The sequence below is a fragment of the Archocentrus centrarchus genome, chromosome 5, assembly GCF_007364275.1.
Source record: "Archocentrus centrarchus isolate MPI-CPG fArcCen1 chromosome 5, fArcCen1, whole genome shotgun sequence".
In the NCBI taxonomy this organism is placed as follows: Eukaryota; Metazoa; Chordata; class Actinopteri; order Cichliformes; family Cichlidae; genus Archocentrus; species Archocentrus centrarchus.
In genome coordinates this window covers 26,207,705-26,223,805 of record NC_044350.1, presented here as the reverse complement: position 1 = coordinate 26,223,805, position 16,101 = coordinate 26,207,705, and the positions used below count along the sequence as shown (strand labels likewise).

Below are 16,101 nucleotides of genomic sequence, written 5' to 3'. Positions count from 1 at the left end.
GACATTGGCTTTTTTTGTTTGTTTGTTTGTTATGATTTATTCCTAATGTGCTGAAGCAGTCAATGCCCAACCAAATTGACTGTTAGTGAAATTTGAGTGGATGGAGAATTAATTTGCCTTTGAACAAATACATTTGTGGCTATATTAGTATCGCTCTATGTAGGCCACTTTGTGGCTATGCTAATATCTCATGTAATATGACAGTACAACATTTTACTTGAACAGTATACTTGAACAGTTCAAACACTGAATATTAATTCAATTCAATTTTATTTATATAGTGCCAAAGCATAACAAACAGTCACCTCAAGGCACGTTATATATAATCTAAACGACCCCCTATCAGCAGGCACTTGGTGACAGTGGAAAGGAAAAACTCCCTTTTAACAGGAAGAAAACCTCCAGCAGAACCAGGCTCTGGGAGGGGCAGTCATCTGCCGCAACTGGTTGGGGCTGAGGGGAAAGAGACAGGACAAAAGACATGCTGTGGAAGAGAGCCAAAGATTAATAATAAATAATCCAGAGTAGTGTATAAACAGAGTGAAAAGAGGTAAAGTCAAAAGTTTGGACACACTCACCCATTTATATGAATTTGTGAGTGTGTTCAAATTTTTGACTGGTACTAGAGTATTAAAATAGTAACCATAGCTACTAGGCAAATATGTTGCTGGCATAGATGTTTTATTCAAATACACATAATGTGCATGTTAAACTGATCTCAACTTAGATATATGACAAGTGCTTGCTGTACCCTCTCCACAGTGGTGATGAGAAATAAAATCATTACAACATCTACTCGTTATTGCCAGGACACAACTGAATCCTGCCATGGCTGCTCATTTCCTCTGAAATGAAAGAAAATATTGCAGAGGATGAGCCTATTTTTACATTCAAACTGTTGTAATGAAGATGGAACAAAGAAAGTAGCTTAGAAACTGCACAAAGTAACTGAAGAGAGAGAAGATCATGAAGTAAAGAGGACCACGGTGGCGATTAATATGATTTGCCAGAAAATCCAGGTTTCCCTGGTTTCCCAATCATAGCTGATGCTTTGAGCCAAAGCCATGCTGTGAACTGGGATGGCTTCACAATCCCCTAGCTCAGAAGTATTGTTATGTCTCTTGGGTATTATCTTACAAAGCCCATTATGCTGCAGAAACAAAAAGAAGACAACACAGGCCCAGAATTGTAGTAACTCTAGTGTGCACGTATACATATGCAACACACACAGCCACATGCTCACACAGCAGTTTAATCTTGCAGAGACGTGTATTATCAGTATAAATCCCAGCGTGGCCCCAAATATGTGGGCATGCAGCTGTGCACCATTAAAAACAGATGTGACATATTCATATCTTAAATTCTCTGAGACAGATAATGTAAGTACAGTAAATTAAGCAATGTGTAAACGATAAATAAAATCGGCCAAATATTTACACCACATAACCCACCGAGGCCTATAATGTCTTGTGGACATTCAGTGAATTAAGCTGGTACAGTCACAACTACTGGTCCTGTCAGAGGCATATGCACTTATATATTCATAGATGTACCTGATCTTCCAACATTTTGACAAGTGTGCACTCAATATAAATGTATGCACTGTGCACATAATAACAGATTGCACCACTGTTCTGCAATCAAGATTTAAAAAGCTGTAGTTGTAGGCACTACTGTGATAAGATTGTGTCGCTCACTTCTTAAATTTCTACCCACCCACCATCCAGTTCAAGAGGACATTAGATAACTGCATATCCTCTTTAAATATATTAACAGCAGAGCTTTGTAGATAACAGATGTTTTCAAATCAAATCATGTAAATAAAGCTGAAGTAACATTTACTGTATATAGAGTACTAAAGACTACCAAGACTGTATTGCTCCACTGAGGGAGTTCATCTCTTCTCAAAATGACACAACCATGGTGGCTGTTTGAAGCCGTTTCAAATCACGCTGCGATGAATCCTCATCTAAAAGCTCAACTTATCCATGTTTTAGAGGCTAGTCAAGAATTTGCTGTAAAAAGAGCCTCAGCTCACTGGAGAGAGAACTTTCCAAACCATGCTGGCAGATCTTCTTTGTAGCCTTACTAACTTCTTGTGTGAGCTTGTGAGGGTTGGTGTTTTTTGTAGTCTTGGAGATCTGTCAAGGAATATATACTTTAAGGTATCATTCAGTACATGATCCATGATTCTGATATCACTGTCTGTGCATTTTCCTCATGCTAAATTTGTTTTTATACCTTATAAAAATACAAGTACTGATACATTCATACATACAGTTTTTCTATGACCTCGAGACTCACATGGACATTATGGTTACCAATACTCGTTTATTTTTATGTCAAAAACCCAGTATTTTTTAAATGTGTTTTATCCCTAATTAAACTCATATATTTTCATTTTCAGGTCTGAAAAAAAGACTTTTGGATAAGATACTGCATAGTAAAAGGGGAAAAAAAAGCCATAGCACTCTCCAGTTCAGCTAATGTTGGCGTTTAAACTTCTTCAAAGTTAAATCTCTGTTAAAAATTGCTTTGTTTTTCCAATTGAAAAAAAAAAAGTTTTCTTAACATACTTACAATACCAAAATAGTCCCAAAGCAAGCATTAATGGTGAGATCACAAATATAGTGATCTACAGATGTGGACAAAATTGTTGGTACCCTTACGTTAAAGAAATAAAAACCCACAAAGATCACTGAAATAACTTCAAACTGACAAACGTAATATTAAATAACCATTTGCTAAAAATTAACTCGTGAAAATCAGACGTTGCCTTTGAATTGTGGTTCAACAATTATTAAAAAAAAAAACAAAAACAAAGAATTAATGAAACTGGTACCCTTAACTTAATATTTTGTTGCGCAACCCTCTCTCACTGCAATAAAGTGATTTCTGTAACTTGAAATGAGACTTTTCAACAGCCTTCTCTAGACTGCATGTTTCACTTCCTTCCATGGATGTTCAATAGGATTTAGATTAGGGCTCAGATGGCCACTTCAGAATAGCCCAATGTTTTGTTCTTATCATTTTCTGGGCATTTTTAGCTGTGTGTTTTGGGTCATTATCCCGTTGAAGGACCCATGACCTGCAACTGAGACAAAGCTTTCTGACAATGGGCAGCACATTTCACTCCAGAATGGCTTGATAATCTTGCGATTTCACTGTACACCACACAGATTCAAGACACCCTCTGCCAGTTGCAGCAAAGCAGCCCCAGAACATAACTGAGCCTCCTCCATGTTTCACAGTAGGTACAGTGTTCTTTTCTTTGTATGCTTCATTTTTGCGTCTGTGAACGTAGAACTGATGTGATTTGCCAAAAGGCTCCAGTTTTGTCTTTGTGGCTTGTCAATGTGTATTTTGGCACATTCCCCTCTAGCTTTTTTATGATTTGCTTTCAACAGTGGCGTTCTCCTCGGTCACCTTTCATTAAGTCCACTTTGGCTCAAACAGCGACAGATGCTGTGATCTAACACTAATGTACCTTGACCTTGGAGTTCACCTCTATTCTCTTTGGAAGTTGTTCTGGGCTCTTTATTTACCATTTGTATTAACTGTCTCTTCAATTTGTCATCAATTTTCTTCTTGCGGCCACATCCAGGGAGGTTGGCTACAGTTGCATGGACCTTAAACTTCTGAATGGTACTGTATGTGCAGCTGTAGTCGCAGGAACATCAAGCTACGTGGAGATGGTCTTGTAGCCTTGACATTTAACATGCTTGTGAATAATTGTCTTTCTCATCTCCTGAGACAGCTCTCGCCTTAGCCTTCTGTCATCCATGTTCAGTGTGATACATACCATGATACCAAACAGCACAGTGAATACTTTTCTCCCTTTAAATAGGCAGACTGGCTGAGTACAAGTCAGAAGAGACCTGTGATGCTAATTACAGGACCACCTTAGTTTAACATGTCCCTATAGTTCCCTATGTTCTGGTGTAATAAGTATAAAATCATATTTTCATTCATTTATGGAAGAAAGTCAATAATATGATAGCAATGTAGATGAAATCCCATATGGTCATAATCATAAGTATTTTCAACACAGACAATAAATATAGGGAAAGATATGTATTATTCACAATTAATAATACACTATGTTAATAATTAATAGATACAAATTTCCCATTGCAGCATACATGCTAACTAAGAAAGTATAGACGAAAAAAGTTTGCACACCAGAGTGCTCCTGGGACAAAAGTTTAATCCAAAAAGACCTTCAAACTGTAACTTTTTGGGCCACAACGCCCTTCTTCAGACTAAAATTTTTGTCCCAGGAGCGCTCTGGTGTGCGGACTTTCTTCTTCTATTGTAACTGTTTTTGTTCCTGCACCCTTTTATTATTGGATGTGCGTGTTCGGCCTACAGAGAACTTCGAAACTAAACATGGTTGCTATTCATGCAGCTTTAGGCCTGATGAGTTCAAAATGATGATATTTCTGTGAAAATTTGGCTTAGCATTTACTTTGTGAACAGGTTATTTATTTTTTGAGGCGTGTAAGTTGAAAAGAAGTGGAAATCCTGCTATAGTTAAAATGAAGATAAAATTATTGGCTGCGTTCTTGCACCAGGGCTTAAATTGGACAACTGCATAAACCCTAATATGTCATCACTATGACTCAACATGGCACCTCAGTGTTCATTAAGCAGACAAATGATGGCCTGGGCATTGCAGAGGTGAGGCTCTTGAAAATGTTGCAGGCTGTTGCAAGAGATAAAAAGGATCAAGAGAAAGAAGCAGCAATATTTTCCATCCATCCGTGTACTTTCTAAAGAGGTTTTACTACTCCAAGTTTGTGGTCCTGGAGCCTTTTTGTGATAATCCTCAGGTCAAAAGATGAAGACAAAAAAAACCATTTACAGCTATGGGAAAATTAACAGGTGACCTGACCTGGATGTCTGTCACCTGTGAGAAGACAGTGGTGCACTGTTAGGAAACCCATGTGCACACAAATGCACACATGGGTTTCCTAAAATGCAAGTTCTACATATTAAAAAATAGGTAGGGCGACACTCTTGTTCTAATTACAGAGATCCTGTTAATTACAAATACCAGTAGAGGGTAACCTATTTTTGGAAAAGCGAGAGAATTCCAAAAGTATGATGAAGCATGTCAGTGATAAAATTGAGACATATTGTACAAGTATTGGTGATTGAGTCTACAAGAAAAATACAGGAAGTCAGACAAAAAAAATCGAGAGACATATGGTACAACACACAACAAAAAGTTTTTTTTGTGAGATGTTATTTTGGAACAGGTAATGGTAAACTCATTTTCTAAACATATGAAATGAGCATTTTTATCTCATCACAGGTCTTGAGCAAGGAAAAGGTAAATCAAGTCTTTTCCACATATTTAATGGGCAGTGACCTGAACACAAAATCTTATTTGGTACTAATTTGGATTTTGGTAACATTTCAGTCTACTTATGTAGCACTGATTTTTATAACATCACTTGAGAATTCACAGAATTGGAGAGGCTAACACTACTGAATAAGTGAAATTTTATTCTTATTTAGTTTCTTTTTGTCTGTTTCCAATGGAGCCTTGAGGATTTTGTCAACGTTTCATGACTTCCTAACAACGCAGCTTTTTTTAATACTCACTTGGGTACATGTCTGGGGGTTATTATTGAATTCTGTTACATTATGTGGTATTGCAGAGATTATTCCTTTCCTACTGAAAGGGGGAAAAAATGAGTTAAACTCAGCACTATTAGCTATTTGTCTGGCAAGCTGAGGTGAAGGATTTTGTTGTCCAGTACAGACACCTGAATTGATGGATTCTTGATCATAATCTGTGATGCAGGGTGATTACTCAAGCAAACTGACCTCAGTGGATGTTGGTAACATCACAAAGCCTGAAGGGAGTATAGCAATGGCCACGGAGATGTTCTTGCATAGTAATGCTCTCTGAGGGAAGTAATGGTATTTCTTTGAAGCTATGTTAAAAAATAGTTTGCACTGGTTGGCCTCTGCATGCTAAAGTTTCCAAATGTTTATCTAAGAAGAAAATGTTTTCACAAGGGATGAAACTTTTGAACCTTTCAACATGGAGGCAAGCTGTATGGTGACTCCGTGCAAGTGATGCATCTGTGTATGCAGGCACTTCCTCTATCTGTGTGAATGCTGGTGTGTGTGTATGTGTGTGCATCTGTGTGTGTGTGTTCTTGTTCTTCTGCATGAATGTAAACATGATTTTCCCAGCAAAAGCTAATACCATTAGTAAGAATGTACAACAATCCCCATGAGTATGTTATCAATGCATAATTCAGCAAGCACATAAAAACTTAAAAATGTGTATCCTTTTTGGTGTTTGTGAGTGTTTTTGGGTGGCAGTAAGGGGAAAATGCACTAAAAATTATTTTTAGAAAACCAAACTACACACTCATACCTAAACATCCAATCATCCCTTTACTGCAGAGAGAAACTCCACTGCATTGTCAAACTTGTAATTTTAATCACGTAAAACTTTATAAAGGGATCTTTTTATCATGCCTGAAATTTATTCCAACAGCTCAGTATCACTTTAACCACAATTATTTAAGGATGTCTTTTCCATTATGCCTCTGTGAGGTGCCAACAGCGTCACACTGGAAAACAACTTAGTTCCACTCCCAAGGAGTCCCTAAAAGGGCTGTAATAAGAGTTATTACTTTGCCCAGAGGAAGTGATATCTATGCAGGCTGCAAACACATTTCTTAAAACTGCCACTTACCACATACCTGCTGTTCTCTGTCAGTCCAGATACAGAGTAACTGTTATTGATTATAACAGTGCATGATTTACTGTTTCCTTCTCTGCTTTCAAAGCTCACAGGGATTTTCCAGTTTTATTCAGTCCTTCATATGACAGCAAATATCTATATGACAAGGGACCCTATACACATAAATCCAAAAATACTAAAAGCAGGTATTGTATTCATACACAAAATAGTTCTACACAAACATGTGACCTGTACCACAGTGGCTAAATTAGTTTTGGATGTGTAAATGGAAAACTAGCTGGATATGCGTAGCCCCTTAACTGGCAAGGGCCCGGTGACGGGCCGTTTGTAGTCCCTTTTATATGGCAGGCTAGACCCTCCCATTTTTATTGACACGTCATTCGGCCAATCATGTAACTGGCTGCACCAAATCACCTGACAAAGCTACGTGACGCCCTCTGAGTATTATTGGCTCTGGGAAACCCATTTCTTAACATGATTGGCCGAAAGAGGTGTCAGTCAAAATGGGCGGGTCTAGCCTGCCATATAAATGCACTTCATTCGGCCCGCGGACCAGACGCAGCCGATTAATAGGCTATGAAATGGGTTGTTCAGAGCCAATAATAACCAGAGGGTGTTATGTAGTTTTTTCAGGTGATTTTATTTGCTGCCAGTTAAGTGGTTAAACAAAAACATACTGCTATTTACAGAGCAGCACTTTAAGTATTAGGGTCTTTATTCATTAATATTTGGGCTTTAATAAATTCCTAAACAAATGCTGAATTAAAGGAGATGAAATTATCACTAATCTGATAACACTGTTTATTTGTGTAATAGGATTAATTGTAACTTCTTTGTCCAAGCACCCAAAACTGTGTGGTTTCAGTTCTCATGATAAAACTGCCTCTTTTTGTGGCACTAAATGAACATTACACTTTGACCACGGTCTCCTAAAGGAGACACAGTAAGGCCCCAGTCACACAGGCCTAGAGACTAGATGGTGACTGCCTGCCACTGGCTGCTAGGGCAAAATGACTGTTCCCCAACAAGTTGCTGATGAATTACTGGAGGTTGCTGGCAGTCACTGTGAAATAAATTCCTAAATCCCCAGTCACACAGCCATAGAGACTGGTCATTAACCATCTAGTAACTACTTTTTGGGAAAAATATATATTCCCGACTGGTTGGCGAGTGATAGCAAGAGGTTGCTTACTATCACTAGGTGAAACTGGTCACAAAGGTATTGTATATATTATTGCCACAAAAACCTTCTTGCGATTGCTTGGACTGCTAGCAGATTCCCACATTTGTAGTTTGTATGGGAGATATCCACTTGTCTACAAAACACTCGCCAACTACCGGTTAAGCAGTAGTGAAACTGTGAAACTGTGTGTAACACAAACCAGAAATGGAGACCATTTGCCTTCAAAGTAAAAAATTGCTTCTTTTAAACTGTGCTGGCTTCAGTGGTAAGGGGCAGTATCATGTAATCATGTTCTGAAATTGTTCTCCCTTTCCACTTTGCATCATACTTTTTCAAGTTCCACTACCGCTCAGTGGTGAGTGAGTGCTTGCAGACAAGTCAGCCTTGTCCATGAAAACTAAGGGTGACCACTGCATTCTGTTAGGAACCAAATCAAGCCCAAGGAGGCTTTTGGGGTGGCATACTCTTTGCAACTGATTTCATCAGGTGACAGCCAGCAACGTCCAGCAACCACTTGCCAACTGTTCATTAAATACACATTTTTCCCTAGCAACTGGAGGTTGCCAGGGGGTTCACCAACCAGTTTCCAGGCCTGTATGACTGAGGCCTAAGCCAAAAAAGTTGCCCCACACAGGACCCAATTGGGAGTCTGATCCCAACTGCCTCCTTTTTCAGAGTTTGGTTTTGGTCTTTCAAAGGGTGCTGAAAAGAAATTATGTTTCTTTCAAATCATAACTGAAAATAGTTTAGTAGCATGGGAATGACGTTTTTAGAGGATTTCACATATAAGACACTCTACCCTTAGACAAACCAAAAAAAAAAAAAAAAAATGAAGACCAAAAGAAAGAAAGAACACATCAGGTTTGTGCTTTTGGTTCTATATTATCACAAAGAACAGTATGCAAGAACCTTCATCAGTCATAAGTTTGCAATTCTGCCAGAGAGAAATAAGAATGACAAAGAAGTTAGAGGAAGAGAAAGGTAAAAACAAAGGCAAGTACCCAAAGCCTGTAGTAGCCACTCACTGCAGCCAACTGCCTGTTGCTAGGCTGCATTACTAGACAGTAAATTAAAAGCTTTGGAGGGTAATTTCGACAAATATACAAATTCAGCATTGATGTTTGCTCATTCATCCATTGTCTTATCCGTTTATTCCTACTCAGGGTCAGAAGGTGCTGGAGCACATCCCAGCATAGACTGTACAGAAGGCAGGAAAATACCCTTGACAAGCTGCCAGTTCACAGATGAACTGACATGGACACACACTCATTTGTACTCACAATCACATCTAGGGACAATCTGCAGTCTCATATTAAACTAACATGGATACATTCAAACCATGGCAGGTAAACTGGGCAGCTGAATAAAACTCCTTCTTGTTCCCAAGCAGCAGGCTAATGACTAAATAACAATCATTCAAACATGCACATAAATACAAAAAGAAACACTGAATTTTGCCCATTATTTATAAAACATTAATAAATGGATTTTTTTTTCAGCTACAAATGCAAACAAACTGGTATTTTGCCACTTTATCTTCTAAAAATAAATCTGCTTTTAACTTACACAACCAAGTTCATTCATTTAAAAAATGTGTATAATAATAATGATGCATTTCATGGTCTAGTTTGCAGGCCATCTAAACTACAGAAAGCGGTCCTTGCTGTTAATGGCTGTACCTGACACTCTGTAAGTCTTTAAAAGTGACAGCTCATCATAGATCTAATTTCAGGGACATTAGTCAATGAGCATCTTCAGTCTTCAAAAAATATTATCTTATACTCACAGTAGATAACAGGACATAAGACAAAAAACATTAAAAAAAAGCATAAGATTTCCCTGTCAAACTGAATAAAATTCGTGTTTACTGGCATTAGATTTACATGCTGAGCATAAAATAAACTATGATTGAAAGTACACTGTTTACTTATTAAAATGACCCCAATGCTCTTCTCACACTGGGATATGAGAAGAGCAAACAAACCAATACGATAAAAACTTGCTCCTCTTCACATCACCTCTAATCCTTTGTTCATTTTATTCTCTAACATATGAAAAACATTCCCCTTATATTTGTGCATGCTTGTGTGTGGACATATTTGCATGCACGTGTGATTCACTGAAGTTATGTATCTCAAAAGATCTCTAGCATTTCAGCCACAAAATGCGAATGACTTTCCCTACCTCAGCAGCCTTCATCCTTCCAAAGTCGACACTGATTCAGAAATACACCACCGTAAGCTCTGCCAGTGGGGTTATGCCAGACTCAGAGGAAGAGTCTTTGTGAACCGTGACATCCAGGTGAAGAACTGCCTGTTTACAAAGTAGTTGTTCTTCCCACTCCAGTGCAAGAGGCACAAACACAGACCATCTATGAACACAGATTGAGTAAGCCTGGATCCCATCACCAGACATGAAATCCTGGCTCTAGGAAATGCTTTTCTTAAACTATCATCAGTGTACTGTGTGTCAAGTGCAATATGTTCATTACAGCATTCAGCATAGCCTATCACTGTATATATTTTCAACAGTAGTGCATACAAGCTATAATTTTCTAAAGCACACAAAAAGTGAAGTTTATAAAAATCAAAATCTATAAAATGCATCTTCATAATCTGATCTACCAATATCAGTGCAATATGTACGCAATTGCCTGTGTATGCCAAAGCATCTCTCGCTCGTTGTTTAAGTCAGGTTGAGATTCTTGTCAGATTGTGATTTTTATACCTGGTTAGTAATATCACAGGGCTCAAGCCTGCCGGCCAGCTGAGACCATTCTGTGTGGCATTTGCATGCTCTCCCTGTTCCTGTGTGAGTTCTCTCAGGAAACTCTGGCTCTGTACCACAGTTCAAAGATAAGCTTGTTAGGTCAACTGGTTAGTCTAAATTGGCTGAGTGTGAATAGTTGCCCTGTGATAGGGTGGTGGCCTGTCCAGGGTATAACCTGACTGTCATCCAAACGCTGAACTAGATAATCAGTGAAGAATGTTGCTTGTGTAATTCTTGCAATTTGTGCTGTTAATAAAGATCACAAATACACACACACACACACACACACACACACACACACACACACACACACACACACACACACACACACACACACACACATTTAAAAGCTTATTCTCATTACACTGCCATTTATCCAATAGAAAAACCATAAAAGCATCCATGTGATGCAACAGATGAACATAAAATTGCTGGGCATTTGTTAGTGTTTACATTCAGATGCTTGATCTGTCTAATTGTGCAAAACTAGCAGAATTTATTAATAACACTGGGGGCCTGACTTTTAGCATGCATGTTTATACTTTTGATTTTGGAAAACAAAATTCAGCATCTGTGTAAATAGAAAACAGATGATCAAATAATGATTAAAACAATTAAGAATTAGAGAATCATGGCAAGGAAAATTAACTTTATTTTCCAATGAGTTAGATGAGAATAATAAATCACTGTTATGTCTGTTGGCTAAATATGAGGCTAGCCAGCAGGCAATTAGCTTTTTGATAGAGAAACCAGCTAATTTAGCCTCACAACCACGACTTGTCATTTTCACATCTTTGCAGTTTAAAAAAATTGAGACATGACATGTTACTAACTATTAATGATTTAGAGTCCTGACAATGTTTTTCTTCTCTCTCTCTTTTTTCTGGTCATATCCTGGCTTTTCCCATGTTCCCATGCGTCCAGTCTTTACACTAATCCAAACTATGCTAAATGTTTATGACCCATTGGCTGTAGCTTTTTATACAGAGCATACACACATGGAAGCAGCATCAATCTTCTTATGCAACTGTCTGCGGGAAAGCAGGCTTATCCATAAATATTAGACAATTTCTTTTAACTTAAAGGACAGGAAATAAAGTGTGATGATGCACCATATACTGCACTGTTGACTCATTGTTGACTGGATTGCTGCAAAACAGCTTCAACAATGACCGAATATAACTGTGTGAGTGACTTGTTTCATCACAAGTAAAAGCAGCTGAGTTTCCTCAGCAAAGCAACAGTATTCGAAAATTGCTGGATCAAAGTATTGCCTGTAACGCTTTCCTTGAAATCAAGTTGCAAACAGGGTTGGAAAATTAACCATGGAGCCTGTCCACAGCCTTAAGCTCTATGTCTCCTTCTACCTAGTGATTCCATCACAGAGCTCAAGCAGTAATATAGTTGATGCAGTCCCTGCCCGGAGGGGGTAATGAAGTGACTAAGGGCTGACCGTTCCTGACCGCCAACAAGACAGCAGGTGTGAGCAGTGAGGAGTGTGAATATGTGTGTTCCAGTGTGTGTGTGTGCATGCGTGTCTGTGTGTGTGTTTGAGTGAGTGAGTGAGTGAGAGAGAGAGAGAGAGAGAGAGATATTCTATATACAATTCTTCACTATGAACTAATCACAAGTCCGGATCAATTAGTTGGCCTAATCGGTCCCTCTCTGTTAGCCATGAAAAAAAGAAAAGAAAAAAAAAAACCCGGGTTCACCCTTGCATATATCATCTTTAGTGCCACATCACTGCCATCTATCAGCCTCTTTTGCTCTCCGTTTTGCTTTCTAGCTCCAGCACTCTTTCATTTTCCTCCCGCTCTTCTAGTATCTATCCAAGCCATCTCTCCTTTAACACTACATTTATGCGCCGGCTTGGTAAACGGTAATCAATGTCTCACAATGGTGGACTGCTTCATCTAAACGATTTTTCAGGAGAGCTGTGTTTGCGCGCACGTTTGTGTGTGTGACAAAGGGAGAGATAAAAAGCGAGACATAGACCGAAGAAAGGAAAGACAGAGAAATAGAGCCATTGCTCGATGCACACACATCAAGCTTTTTATATAAGTAATCTTACATTTTGTGTATCTATGTGTTGAAAAACATGTGAAAATGCTGGCCTGGAATTGGCACTGACTTCAGAAGCTCACTGTAATGCATTCACTTTTGGTACATAAATCACAATCAGCCTATTCTGCCATCTGGGTTACTGCTACATGGCCCTTGTAATGTACACGCTGGTTAGACCACCAACTGAATAAATGAGGAGTCCAGGATACAAAGCAGATATGTGTCTGTAATGGACACTAGGACAGCAAATGAATTCCTTTTCCTTCTTTTCTTGGAGAGAAAATGTTTCATATTCTGTATCACCTAGTGTGTGTGTGTGTGTGTGTGTGTGTGTGTGTGTGTGTGTGTGTGTGTGTGTGTGTGTGTGTGTGTGTGTGTGTGTGTGTGTGTGTGTGTGTGTGTGTGTGTGTGTGCGCATATTCTTGTATATCTGTAAATCAGGTCATCTTAAAATTGTTTAAACAGCCTTGCAGAAAACAAAAATCACAAAGCCCACAGTGACTGCATGCATAAAATACTGTAGGCTCAGTAGATAAAGGAATCATTTCACAATTACAAAACACACACACACACACACATAACCACCAGATGCTGCAGAAAGTGGAACATTTATTCCAACATGGCAGAAAACTAGTAAGCTGCCTGATTAATGTTTAAAGTAATGACTGAATAGTTAATTGTTTAATAAATCTTCCTGAACTTGCACTGATCTCTACACCAACCAACTGCTATCCTATAATGTAAACTCTGAAATCAATTTTTCAAACACAGGGTCAATAAAGGTCACAGCCCTCACCTAGAGGTCCTGTCTCTTTGACAGATTCCTGTACAGATCAGCATCTAATTGGAAAATTAAAGTCATTGATTAGCTATTGGAACAACAGGCATTTCTCTCACTTTCTCAAACACCAATTAGCTAAGAATAAATGGTAAACTGAGGCATGTCAGAAGTCTCAGAAATACACATGCTTCCGATGTACATACACACACCTATACATGAAGGCAGAAATCCACATACACAAAGTCAAAAATGTAGACACCTTTAAGGAGTAAACTTAAGCATTTCTAACCTCAGCCAAGGTCACCAAGTAATATCCTAGCTTAAAGTGTACTGTAACCCCACGGTCACAAATCATATTCTGCAATATGAAGCATACACACACACATACATACGCAAGTCCTCCATTTGGGATCAGGTTATATTTCATCCTGATACCAAGATGTAGGATCTGCCTTCCTACAAAACAAATATTAAGCTGGAATGGAAGGAATTTGATCAATCTTGTAGTTGTGAAGTACTTACACTACAGTGTCTCTGAAATCATGGGAAGCAGTAACCACTAAATTGAGTGTACATTTGCCTGTCTCTACAGGGATGGTTTCATGAGGATAACACCAAATAATATTTAAGCAAATCTAAACGCCATGTGGACAAATAGTTTGGGACACTGAGCAAAATAAATTAAAAGAAGGCAACAAAGCACAATTAAAGGTTGAGAGGGAAAGAAGCTGAATTCTCAGTCAGTAATTGCTGAGATGTGCATGTTGCACAAAATTTGGATCTTGTCCAGTAGAATGTGTTAAACAAACAGGTTGCTGCTGATGCTAATTTGATTTGTGAATATCTATTAGATCCACATGAAGTCTGAAAGTGATTAAAATATCAAATATAAATGAGCAAACCAAAAGTAAGTGGTGTAAAAGGAAAACAGAAATGGACGGAAAACAAAAAAGGGCCGATGCACAACACTTATTGTCTTTAATGAGACTTAAACGTTTTAGACTAAATAACTATCTGCGAATGGTTATCGTTACATTAGTAGGATTCAGAGTTCAGAGTTCTGGTTTGTTTGTTTATTTATTTATTTAGATGTTAGAAAGCTTTTAAGTCAGCATCCATTCAACAGCATGGCTTTAGTGCACAGTGGCACGCATCCAAGTTCCCCAGATGCATCCTGTTGGCGCATCAAGTGGCTGCAGTCCTCGGGAACCCATCTCAGTGTGCAGGAGGTGCGTGCAGTTGTTTGCACCCCCCACACCCCCCAAATTTCATTTTGTCATGTGTTGTTGCTACTTGGCTGATATGCATATTCACAGTTAGACTGTTCATTCTTATGACTACTACAGTGAGCTCAGTTTGTAGCAGTGAGTAATTTAAATTTCCAAATCCATTCCGCACGAAATCTGTACACTATCGCCTCCTACTCCTCTCCAGTTTCACACTGAAGATTTTGCTACAAATGCATGCGACGAAATTACGACGGTGCAGTTCTGTTTCACAGTGAGTCGGGCACAGTTTTCGGTTTTACCTTAACCTTACGATCGTTAAGAGTAGTCTGATTACTGTTTAAATCATTGAATGTGATCGGAATCACGTCTGTCTTCTGCGTAGCGCTCATTACCAACTGCTCACCAAATGTTAAACGTGTGACAAGTGTCAACAAGTTAGGTGGTGATAGTCAACCTTGGAATAAATACATTAAAGATTTAATAAAATGCAAAAGCACTCATTTCCATTCTCAATACAAATGCACGCACACAGACACACTATTACAGGAAAAAAATCCACTGCACATTTCTGCAGTTTTCCCCTATTTGCCCCTACAGTGGAAAGGTAAAGAGCATTTTCCAAGTCAAACAGAGATGCATCTTACAAGAGCGTGCCAGCGCACGGTGAACTTTCTCATTAAATTAAAACAAAGTCCTACCTTTGTTATCGTGTAGCGAGAACAAATGCTTTTGCCTTGACAAGTTGCAGAGGGACGCGGGTAACGGTTATTCAAGTTGCCGCTTCTCTTGAAATCAAAGGTAAACGATTCCTTGTGAGTTGAAAATCAGAGGGACAGACGCTGTGCTCGCCCTGTCTGCCACCGCGCTGCGCGTCTGGAGTCTCTGTTCCGATGAGCGCAGAGAGAGCAAGGCAAAGCCGCTCTCGGAACGGCGCGGTGTGGAAAGCCCCTGGTGGTGGTGAGGGGAATCTGCCAATGAAGTGGACGAGAGAAACGGGAAGAGAGAGAGGGGATCAGAGAGACGATTGAGGACCGGTGGGGTCATTGAAAGATAAAGTAAACAAGGCGTGTTATTGAATGTCATAAAGACGAATATCCTGTCAGTCTAACACCATGATGATTCTGACATAATGGTATGAGCACTGTGTATTGTGCATCATTACTACCATTACAATTCCAGTCCACAGCCAGAAGATAGTTGTCTGAATTTGTTTGTATATTCTAGCAGTGCGTGAAATACAAACTAAATCCATGACTTTCTGGCTTGCAGTCTGCTATGTTCTTTACAGATGAATTCTGTCTTGTTTTGCATTCCTCAAGCTCATAATGCACCTTTGTGCTTTGGT

At 38.9% G+C, this 16,101-nt stretch overlaps 1 long non-coding RNA gene across 1 annotated transcript in view; it reads right to left on the bottom strand.

The window, feature by feature from the left end:
- Positions 1-15,573, bottom strand: part of LOC115779745 (uncharacterized) — a 129,281-nt gene extending 113,708 nt beyond the window's left edge. Inside the window, exon 1 of the long non-coding RNA XR_004019934.1 lies at positions 15,455-15,573. This is a non-coding gene — a long non-coding RNA (uncharacterized LOC115779745). The remainder of the gene's footprint in view (positions 1-15,454) is intronic.
- Positions 15,574-16,101: the final 528 nt, after the last annotated feature.